Genomic DNA, 12,512 nt, shown 5'->3' with positions numbered 1-12,512 from the left:
CGCGCGTGCTCGATTTGTGTGTTTGTATATGTGCAGTTGTCACACCCTCCTGTCTAACAGTGGAATATTGAGATCCTGAGAGTTGGCCTGACCCCACAGGGCAATATCAGTGTGGGTTTAGGGCAGCGGCAGGCAAAATTTGGCCCATGGGCCAGATCTGGCCTGCCAACTGATTGTATCTGGCCCACCAATCAGCAGTTGCAAAAGTCATGGGATCCATCCTGTAGGGAGCTGGTGGTTCCAGCTGCTGCATTGTTCTGGGAGGGTGGGCACATCCTGGCCCTGTCCTGGCTCCATCTACAGTTTACATCAACTCCAGTCCCACACGCTGGAACTTATGGATGCTGCCTGCAGATTCATGCTGGGGACTGGGATGATTGTCTGGGATTAGAGCTGATGCGCTATATAGCAGCATCACCTGTGGACTCGGGAGGATGCCCTGATACCTAGGGGGAAGCTACCACCTGTGCCCACAGTTGATACCAGTGCCTGCCCTGCACACAGGCCAGAAGTTGGTTTAAGCTGCAGGGCTGTACTGGAAGTGTAGGGCAGTTAGAGGAGGAGGGGGAAGGAGTGAGAGAAGGGGAGGGAGAGGAAAAGGGAGACAGAGAGAAGCAGTCCTGACCATGATAAGCAGCAGCTGTTTAATCTGAGCTGACTATGAGTCCAAACCAATAGCACCCCAACCTCAATCATTGAGCTCCAGTATGCTGCTGATGCTGCAGTGTGTGGTCACTTGGAAAGAAACCTTCAGGCAATTGTTGACATCTTTACTGAAGCATACAAGAAAATGGGACTGACACTTAACATTCAGAAGACTAAGGTCCTCCATCAATAAGCTCTTAATGAGTAGTCCCAAGCTCTGGTAATTCAGATTCATGGTGAGAATCTGGGGAACTTTGGGTATTTTCTGTATCTCAGAAGCTATCTCTTGCAGAAGGCTGACATCAACAAAGAAATCCAACATTGTCTCAAATATGCAAGTGCAGCTTTTGGATGCCTGAGGAAATGGGTGTTTGAAGATTGTGATATCAGATCCAAAACCAAGCTCATGGTTTATCAAGCAGTTGTGATCACCACTTTACTGTACAGAGCTGAGTCATGGATAACATATAGGAAATACCTCAAGTTGCTGGACAAGTACCATCAACACTGCCTGTAAAAGATCCTTTGAATCCAGTGGGTAGAACAATGCACCAACATTAGCATCTGCTTGCAAGCAAACACCACAATCACCAAGGCCATGATCACCTGACATCAATTTTGCTGGGCTATCTATGTCATCTGGATGTCTGGCTGCAGCCTCCCAAAGCAAGTTTTATTCTCTCAGCTCAGCAAGGTGTACAATCAAAAAGAGGGCAGAGAAAGTGCTTCCAAGACATCCTCAAGGCCAACTTAAAAAAATGCAACATCAATATCAACTCATGGGACACTACTGCCCGGACTGCCCCAGATGGAGAAAGAGTCCACTGCTAGGATCTCAGTACTTTGAAGCCTTACAATGATAACAGGAGATGGAAAAATGGGAGTGGCAAAAACAGGAGTGGCAGAAACAACATGTTGCAGACCAAACCAATGATAATTTGGATTTTATAAGTAATAATGCAACCATGACTGGTGCTGAAATGATGCAGGGAAGGAAAGGAAGAAAACCTGTCAGTGCTCTGGTTGTTTTTTTGGTTTATTCTCCTGCATCCATTTTTATTTTTGTTTTTAAGTGTGTCAGTGGAAGAGCCAGTTTCTTGACAGTGGTCCTAGACCTGGCAAGGAAGAGTTATAGACATGGCCTCAGATGTGCAGCCTTTGTTGAGGAGCTTCCATCAGCCCAGAGCTCAAATGAATAATAACAAGGTGAAATATCCAGATACTAGAATTCTGAAACCAAACCCTGAGAAACTTTCCTCTCCTCAGTAAAAGACTATAAGTTTTTTTTTTCTAATTGATTGTTTTTTTCTAAAAGTGCTAAGCAGATGTTACCCTATAATGAGAGGAAACAAAAGTGGAAAACTAAGAGAATTTTACTTAAACAAATGAACAGATGCAGAGAGTGGAAAAACAAGAAGGTAAACAAAATGAACACTTTGAATAAACAATCTAAAGCAAATGGAGGGGCAGGATCAGTGACAGTAATGTGGAAACATGCTAATGTTGAGATAAAAAAAAAAAAAAAAAACCTTCCCCAAACTGTCACAGATACTTATGCCCCAGCACAAAAGGAATTCTTTGGAAGTTTGGAAATCCATATATGGATTTTTTTTCTCCCCAAGTATTATAGCATTTAGCATTTTAGAGCTCCTGGAACCATCAAAGCGTTGTCAGCTAATTAAGCCTTCCAGTCCTTTGCAAAGTATTATTTCCCCCACTCTGTGTAAGGGGAAACCTGAGGTACAGGAAAATGAAGTGACTAGCTGAAGGTCACTCAGAGATTCCATCATAGCATTAAAATGAGAACTTAGGTCCTTTTATGGCCGAGCACTACTTTGCTCATGACTCCCAACTGCCATTGCAAGAACACAGCTACTGAAGGATGTTTAGAATAGCTGCTTTTACAATGTTTCCATTTGGAAATGGGCACATCTGTAGTCTTGCTAGTACTGCAACCCAATGGTGCAGGGAAAGGCAGGGGATCTTAATTTGGCATGCACATCCAAACTGAACCTGGATACCAAACTTAAAATTAATCCCTAATACTCAGGATTCTGAGAGCCAGCCTTCCATATCTTACTTTCATTGCCTGTGTGATATTTCATCTATTCATCACAGTTAGGGTGTCCAGACTGGAATAGGCTCCCTCCAGAGGTGGTGCAATCACTAACTCTGGAAATCTTCAAGAGACAGGACGGTCACATTACTGGGTTCATCTGACCCCAGTTGTCTTTCCTGCCTGGTACAGGAGGCTGGACCCGATAATATTCCAAGGTCCCTTCCAGCCTTACAATTAATGAATCTATGAATCTGCTCCTGTTTTCTATTTGCTAAGGTCTTCTGCAATTGAGTTCTTTTATTACTTATGTTATGATAGCACCTAGGGACCTCCACAAAAACAAGGGCCCCTGTATACACAGAGACATAGTAAGAGCTGGTGCCTGCCTTGAAGAATTTACAGTCTAAAGCGGTGTTTCTCAACCAGTGTGCCATGGCACAAAAGTTTGCAGTCAGAAATGAACAGGGGTGCCACGGAATTTTTGCCATGGCAATGAGCTACAATAGGTATGAGGATGGGGAACGCCTTAACAGGTGTGCCACAGAACATTTTTATTAATGTAAGGGTGTCTTGGGTTGGAAAATGTTGGGAAACACTGGTCTAAAGAGATAGTGCATGGGAAAGAAAACAAAGTCACCAAAAGGGAAGTGATTCACCCTGTTTCATGCAGTAGGTTAGTGGGAGCAATAGAATCTAGGGCTCCAGTGAAGTGAAGTGAAGAGCAAGTTTTACCACAGACTTCAGTGAAACCAGAATTCCCTCCCCCTTTTCCCCTCCACCACCACCCAATCTTCTGATTTCTTGGCAAATTTAAATCTGGGGTAACTTCATTTGGATAAGTCCAGATGTATGCCTGAAAGCTGAATTTGGCCCTGCATCTTACACCATTCAGCAGCAGACTTAATATGAATGATCAGTAAGTTTCTCATCTTTACTAATGCCTACAAAAAGAAAGCAAGAAAGTTTAGGTTAAAAGTTAGGGACAGAAAAAACAGTCTTTCCTCCAAAGGTTGTTGAAAGTACTGCTTGCACAATGAATTGCACAATGAATTCAGAAGGTTTCAGCTGCCACGTTAGTGGAGGCAGCTTGTTCCTTCTTGTTTTCTCCTTGTTTGCAATCCCTGTGGCATTCTGCCTTTCCAGCTGTATCTGCTTAAATGTTTATCTGGAAAAAAAAAGAGCTCACCCCAGTTCTTTGGTGTTGCTGCTTCTCAGTACAGCCACCATTCTGGATGACAGACACTACTCTGTTCTTTTCAATTAATGGGCTTTGCATAATACATATACAGTATTTAGGGAAAACAAACACTAAAACACAGCTGCTAGAACATCTGAAAGGAGACTGTTATTTGATCAACACTCAATATTATGCCACAAATCTGCCTTCTCCTTATGCACCAACTGGGGGAAAGTCGCTGCTGTCTGACAATCCTGTTTGTCATTAGAAAGCTGACACTGTCCTGTTCCCAGCTGAACAGACCGAACTCTAGCAACTGCTCTGCTCTGTCACATCCTCCATTTGCTTGTAACTGTGGCAACTGTAAGTAGGGAGTAAGGAGATGGAAAGCTGTAGTCCACAGCAAGTCGTGTGGCTGGCTGTTGGCTAACTGATGGCTACGTGGCCTTCTCTGATAGAAAATCCCCAAGTAAAGAGCACATGCTGCACATCATTGATGAATTTCACTCCTTGACATTTCTGCGATAAGAAAATGAGAAGACAGGCAGCATTTGACTTTTCTAATACATTTAGACAAATTCCAGGGCTGTTATATATGTTTTCTAACTCAATATCTCATTTTACATGCTTTAAAGATTTAATAGTAACTTTCAATGTAAAGTTCCTCAGCCTCTCTCTGCCATCATATATCTTCAAAAGTAAAATATCACCCCACTTCCACACAGAATATGCCAAAGCCAAACTGAATTGCCAGGGTACCCTAGCCATAGCCCAGAGGCCATTAAAACCAAAATCAGGTCTGAACTATAGTATTTATAAATATTATTTAAGAACAGGGAGGAGCCTGTGGTGTACAGGAGGTCAGAGTGAATGATCATAGTGGCTTCATGCTCTATGAATCTACACAGTTCATAAGCATATGGGGCAGAAGTTGTCACTTTGAGCACAGACAGGAGATATTTGTTGTGCAATTGGCCCCTTAAAAGTGCTTGACAGCTGAAAGCAGCTGCAGAGTGCTTTAAAACTCCCTGATTGAGCAACAAATTAACCCTCATTATATGAAGGTTCAGATAAAGGCACTCTAAAGCGGAGAGCCTTCATTAACTTCTGTCTGCTTGGGCAGCTGGAGCTGATGCAGCCTAGACCCACTCCCATTGGTGGGGATGAAGGGAGGAGAGGGAGTACATGCTAGGGTTTGACCAGCCTGTGCTGGGGGTGTGGATTGGAGTTCCACCTGAGGTGGAAGTCTTCAATCCACCTGCCCCCACTCGAGCACAGGTTGGGAAAATCCCAGCCTGAGCTCCCCCACTTCCTTCTCTCCCCACCTCCCATTATGCAGACACCATGGAAGCTGGGAGGTGGAGAGCAGGGCTAGGGGAGAGAAGCTGCAGACACACAGCTCCTTGGCTGGATCAGCTCCAAAGTAGAGCTCAATCCCACACCCTCCCTACCCAACAGTGAATATCTGTTGGGTCAGGAGGGATGGTTTAACTCATGATACTTTCTGTGAAGTACCTTGAGTTAGACCAGGGAGCTGCACATCTGTCAGTGCCCTTTTTATTTCTCTGTTTAGTATCCAGTGGAAACTCTGATTACCCTTCACTGGCTTCTTTAGGATACATCAATTAAAAAATAAACAATAAAGAAGAAAGGAGTTTAGAGGATGAGAAGTCCCTATCCTAGGAACAGCTGCCACTCAGGAATTAGATCAGGCTGGTAGAGTTCTATGGACAGGAGTGGTGTATTAGGGTCAAGCCTATTATATGAGCAAAATCCAACTCTCATCTCAAGGGGAAGAAAGTAGGAGTGTTACTAGGGATTAGGTACAGGATTCTAGGATCACTATATCTGCTCCTTGGCTTAAGCACTAGCTCACTATAGATAAGTCTGTTTTTCCTTTGTGGTAGTCCCAAAATCCCTGCTAAATATCAAGCCCTTCCCATTCACTTCCCCTCTTTGTTGTCTGCATGCTAAAAAAAATATTGCGTGGCCACTGATAGATCAGTGTTGGGCAAGCAGTTATGCTCTTCTGATAAGTATGCTAGAGATTCTGACAGTCACCTTGGACACATGCCAGAAATAAATTATATTACCTTTTCTAGCACATGGTGGGGGACTTATGTCTAGGAGAGTGGGCTCAGGATAGCCAGGGAAGCAGTATACAAAAACTCCTGAGACCCTGGGAAAGCCACCTGAACCTATCTATACCACTGATTCCCTGTTCATGAAATAATACTTACCAGCCACAGAATGGGTGATGCGCTTAGTCATTTATTAATTTTTATTAATATGACATTTATATTGTGGTTGTACACTAGTAGTTCTGCTCATTTAAAACCACTTTATTCTGGGTCAGGACATCTTTATGCTAGAGGTTGTAAGAACAGAGAACAAAAAAGATTGACCCTGTCCTAAAGAACTTGTGGAGCCTTTAGAAGTCTATGAATGAAGGGCATTGTATGTAAGTGTAAAGTCAAACCAAATTAGAACACATCAAAGGACTGATTTTTGCCTAGCATTTCACTATTGGTTGGCAGCCACAGCTCTCTCTCTCTCTCTTTCTAGCAGGTATTTTTATTCCATGCCTATCATCACTATATCGGGTTGCCTTTACTCAGCCATCAAGCTGGGGAGACCTCAAAGATTTCAATGAATCCTTAAGTGGCAATCAGCCTTTTGAAGTCCTTGCCAGTGAAAGAGAGAGAAATTGCTCCCCAGCTAGAATACAAGCATTCAGGTTAATTTCCATTCACTTCTACCAACAAAAAGAGGCAAGTATAATTGTAAGGCTGCATTCCTTGCATAATACTAGCTTATCAGTGGAAATCTAAAGCTAAATAATTACTTTTTAAAACAGCAAGTGCACTTAATCTGATGTGCACACACCTCCAGGGGCTCCTGCCGTGTTAAACTAAGGTTGGGGTAGCTTTTAAGTGAAGCAGCTGATATTTTAGCTCCATTCTAATTTAGTAATGGCAATTTGTGCAATTGATGGCATGTTGCCATGACTTATTATCTCTGAAGGCCTCCCTTTGCTCTGCATCTCTCTTGTTTAGTGAGGCCTGATTCAGAAACAGCATTATTGTTTCTTCCAAAACTAGTGGAATGAAAAGAATCAGACAGCTTTTACACAGCATTGCTGTAAAACCCATTGTTAAAAAATAATGCTCATATTCTCAGTGCTGCATTTGATTTCTAAAACTGTGCTCACTTGGCACAGTTTGACCAGTGGAAGCATAGAATCTTAGAACCCCAAGTTTGCTAGATGCCTTACTGAGGTGGGGATGCCTAAATGAGGTCCTGGTTCTAGGAAGTATTCCTGTTCAGCAAGGCTTTCAAGTATGTGCTTAGACTTAAGAATGCATAGAATACTGCTGAAATCCACATGATTTAGCACAGGAGTAGATGTAAGCATGTAATAACAGGCTTTGCTGAATACAGGTGGATTTAAGTACATGCTTAAGCGTTTCTTGAGTTGTAACCTGGGTAGGTTGTACGGCAGGCATGACAGCTATGATAGTTTACAGAGAAGAATTCTGGAGCCTAGGCAGACTCAGTGGGTAGGTAGCTTCTGGCAGATTTCAGATGTATCCATATTCCATGTTGTGGAGATGCACCTTCAGGGTGAATTGAAACTCTTCCTAACAGGATAATAATGGGTTTTGGCAGGTGGGTGGTGTGGGGTTTTGGTAATGAAGAGCTGCACTTAAATATCTTAACTCAAGTGTTAAAAGCATATATACATTCAGACTAACAGGCTGGGCTGGGGATACTCTGGGTAGTCAATGAAGGAAGAGGGTGGCCCCTTAGCTTACTACCAGGTAGTCCTGGGAAGATCAATGCCTATCTTCATTTTTCATGTGAGAGATGTGAAAGATGCAGACCTAGATTTTTAACAAGGGAGGTTTTAAACTAACAGATAAAGGTGTAGTGAGGTCCAATGGCTGGAAGATGTAGTCCACACAATTCAAACTGGAAATAAGATGTGCTTTTTTGATGTCAGCATTGGATTAACATGGGATGTGCTGGATTCTCCATGCTTTAAGTCTAGATGCCTTTGTGAAAGGTTTGCTCTAGTTCAGCTATGGGATATTGAGATAAGTACTGGAATGACCAAATGCTAGGTTTTTGGTTGTAGCTGTATTGGTCTAAGGACGTAGGCAGGCAAAGTTCTTTGAGTAGATGTGATTTATTTTATTAGACCAAATGAGTAGTTGGAAAAAAGTTCTTGGAAAGGTTTTGGGTGCAATCACCCTTTTTCAGGCAAAGGGAGTCTCTGCTGGTCTCATTCCTTGGAGTCTCAGACCAGCAGAGACTCCCTATGCCTGAAAAAGGGTGACTGCACCCAAAAGCTTGGCAAGAGCTTTTTTCCAACTACTCAGTCGGTCTAATAAAAGATACCTTGTCTACCATGAATGACGCATGCCCCTGGAGACTGGTGTGGCATGGCAACTGCCCGTAGGTGGCGGCAGTGGCAGCAGCAGCAGTGGGAGTGTGGTGGTGGTGAATGGGCAACTCCAGCAGGCAGCCGTAGCAGTGCAGTGTTGGAAGCAGGGGGAGGGGATGGCAAGCACCAACAAGTGGTTAGCAACCACCCACAGACGCCACTGGCAGCATCGGCAGCAGTCAGTGGCAATCGGTGACCACCTGCAGATGCCACTGGCAGTGTTGGCGGGGGGGGGGAGGGGGGGTGAGTGGCGACTGCCCACAGGCACCACCAACAGCATCGGTGGTGGCCAATTACAGGGTGTGCACCGCTAATTTCAGGGGGTGCACGTGCACCTGTGTGCACTCTTTATGCATCTCCAGTGACATCTATTCAAAGAACCTTGCCTGTGGAATGACCACATGAGATTTTCTAATTTGTGTCAGGTCAGCCTTGATGGTCAGAAGGGTCCTTTCTAGACGTCAGTCTCTACAGACAATCACAGACATCTGAAAGAAAAGCAGAGCCCTCAAAGCAAACTCAACAGACAAACACAGAACTCTCATAATGCCATAGGCTATCCCTATATTTTGCCTATCAGATATCTTCAGTATAGAGTCTAAGAGCTAAATATAAAATTATTTTCTTACATTCCCCCTGCTTCTCTCTCTACTGTATATATACTTCTTCCAGATAAAACTACACTAAATGTATTGAATTTACTAATTAGAATAGCAGTTACTAATTAAGTTTAAATTCCAATGTTCCAATCAAATTTTATTTCCTAATTGTGCTACATTATCACTAATTAGAATAGCAGTTTTTACTTAATGGATTATATTTAAATTAAGATGCCTCCATCCAATGTTTTTTCCTACTTACATTTTAACTAATTGGTACAGCAATTATTAAGTTAGGTTTAAATTGAAATATATCAGGCTGGTAGGGAATCATATGATAGCATGCTTACAATCTGTATGAGACTAGCAGGGATGATTAAGATGCAGTCCAGTTAATTAGTTTTGAAATCAAAATAATTTCCTAAGTGTCTGAATAAAATTGAATGTATACTACTCCCCTGCCACTGTAAAGGAGAAGCTTGTAATAGGCTCAATATGGAGACAGCGTGGACATTATTATTATTAATCAGCTCAGAGATACTGCGATCAAGCAAGAATATTTAGACCTCGATTCAAGAAACCATTTTAAGCATGTCTTTCAGTGCCACAGCATTTACGCATGTTGGAAGAAAATTGCTAAAGGAGTAAAGAGAACTTACATAGCCAAGTCAATGGGACCTGAGCATCTAACTTATATTTTGTCCCATTTACATTGGACATTTACATTAAGCATGTGCTTAAATGTTCCCTGGAAAAGTGATGATTTCCTGGATCAAGTCCTTACAGAATGAAATCTTTTTGTCCATCAGCATGTCTGCTGTTGTTATTTTTAGTAAGGCTTTAAACAGTTTGTGCCACAGCTATATTTTGAATCTGATTTGCCAGTGAGGTCATTGCATTAGTTTACATGGCCATGGATGTTTGTGTGAGGTTACACATTGAGCATTGAGCATTATAACATCATTGTGCCATTGATGCCTTTCCAAAGGGAGTATTGTTATTGAAACAACAACCATTCATGATTAATAAGTGACAAATTTGTGACATTAGACTGCTGCCCTGCCCCAGGAGCTAGTGTAGAGGTGCACCATGCCAAAAAGAATTCAGAAATTGGCAATGCCATCTGGAACACAGGGAGAACATAGTTGTTGCTGAAGATGGCTTGCCATGTCCCACCTTTTGCTGTTGCTACTCCTGAGGGGCCAAAAGAAGCAGGGAAAATTGTTAAAAATGCATGAGGGATGATGAGATCCAAAAGGTTCAAAAGGCTGGAACCAACCAAAGTAGAGACAGTAGCATGGCTATTTTGGGCCAGCCCCCATTCTGTCACTGTTATGTTTGTTGAACGTTACCCCGCTGCATCAAACACTTCCAAGCAATTGGATTGCAGGGTCTTGCATAGGTGTGAAATACCAGTAATTAAGGGTCAGCCATAGCATTGCAGCCTTGCCTACTGACTGGTTGAGATAATTCTACTTCAACACGAATGTTAAGATGTTAATAATACAGATCTTACTTGTGTTCACGCACATGGACATGCACACCACCATATTCGCATAGACAGCTGCACAGATTTGTGACATGATCCCTTTCATGCAATCAGATTTGCATGTACACACTGATGAGACATTACCTTCTGTGCGCTTGAGCCCAAGCTTGATCACATTTTCAGGAGCTGTAGGATGTTCCTATGGAAACTATGGCTTTTATTTACCATGAGCCAATATGTCTGTATAAATCAGGACTGAGAGCAAGCTCTGAGTCAGAATACCAGCACTACTAAGAAAGAAACAAATGTATAATAACAGGGAAAAGAAATTACATAAAGATATACCAGTGATTCCACAATTATAATGTTATTGAGCAAATGAGGTAAGATATAATGAACAAATTGAGAACTATATCATATAAGCAGCCCTTTCTGACACCAGGTGGTATTTAAAATAACTCAGCCACAAATAAAGTGCACAGAAACTAAAAAAAGGAAACTGCAAAAAATCATATGAAACAAAAAAGTGGTGATTCACAAAAGAAGGCTGTGTTAAAGGTAAATTTAGAAGATAAACTTTAACTAAAATGTAGAGGTTTTAAATCATGACCCAATATTTAAAAGAACTTGGCATCACCCAGAAATTTTTATTTAGATGAGTATAAAGATTTTCAGTGAGTATAAAGATTTTCAAAAACAGTCAGTCTAACAGTTTGGGTGGGAAGGGGGGTGGGGGTTGGGGGAGGTTGCATTAAGTTGCTGGGTGTTGAGTCTTTTAAAAAATATGGTTACTTTAGTCAGATGCCTAAATGGAAACTGTGCATTTTGGAAAATCTAGCCCCGTTTCTGATGCTGCACACTTTTGAAAGAGTAGTCTTCTCCTTGCAGGTTTTAATAAGGTAAAACACAGACACCTGAAATTCAGTTCCTCCTTCTCATATTCACCAAGCACTTAGTTTTAGGGAACCCACAACTGCTGATAAGTAGTGGTGGGGGACTCCCTCCTGAGGGGCATTGAGAGTCCCCTCTGCTGTCCAGACCCCCTAGCCTGGAAGGTCTTCTGCCTCCCTGGGGCCCGCATCAGAGACATTGTGGCAAGGATCCCCAGGCTAGTCCAGTCCTCTGATTACTACCCCAAGCTCCTCATCCATGTGGGAATGAATGACATGGCCAGGAGCAATCCAGATCAGATCAGGAGTGACTACAGGGCTCTGGGGTCTGGGCTCAAGGGGTCAGGGGCCCAGGTAGTCATTTCTTCTGTGCTCCCAGTTGTAGGCCATGGTCCGAGGAGGGAAGGCTGTATCAAGGAAGTCAACTGACAATTCTGATGGTGGTGTCACCAAGAGGGCTTCGGTTTTCTTGACCAAAGCACACACTTCAGGGACAGAGGACTCCTGGGAAGGGACAGCATCCACCTCACGCAGAGAGGCAAGTCCCTGTTCTCAGCCAGGATGGCCAATCTTCTAGATAGGGCTTTAAACTAAGTTTGCTGGGGAACGGGGAAACACTGACTAGAGCTTACCCGTGGACTAACATACAAGAAAGCTCCATAGATAGGGACACTAGGAGAGCCACTCTTGAGAGAGCTGAGGGAATAACACTCCTCCAGCATGACAAGAAGCCAAGGGTCTCAACAGTGTGCGGGCCGGGGACGAGCCAGGCCTGTCTTTGCGCAAGCGGGCTGTGGCCAGCAGCCTGGGCACGCAAGGCCGGAGGAGACCGTATGGCGGCAAGGCATGCACGGGCTAGAATTAGTCACAGAGGCGTAATGGTTGATTTAAAGATTATTTACTTACACCCAAGATGGTCGCGGTGTAGGCTGGACAGTTTCCAGGTGCAGCTCCGCTTAAATCCTTGTTGGAGGACTACGACAAATTCGGTTCTTTGGCCCCGGAGTTGTTAAGGCTCCGCGGGTTCGGCAATTTCTTTCCCACGGAGTTGTCGAAGCTCTGTGGGTTTGGTTCGGCTCTCTGGCCCCGAAGTTATTAAAGCTCTGTGGGTTCGGATCTTGAGTATATAGGAAAGGGATACGTCTAGGATTGCGCTCGGTGATGGGGAGAGGCCAGAAGCTGTTTAGACCTTTGTTGCCTTCTTAA

The sequence above is a fragment of the Alligator mississippiensis genome, chromosome 2 (assembly GCF_030867095.1).
Source record: "Alligator mississippiensis isolate rAllMis1 chromosome 2, rAllMis1, whole genome shotgun sequence".
Classification (NCBI taxonomy): domain Eukaryota; kingdom Metazoa; phylum Chordata; order Crocodylia; family Alligatoridae; genus Alligator; species Alligator mississippiensis.
Note: the sequence above shows the minus strand (reverse complement) of the source record.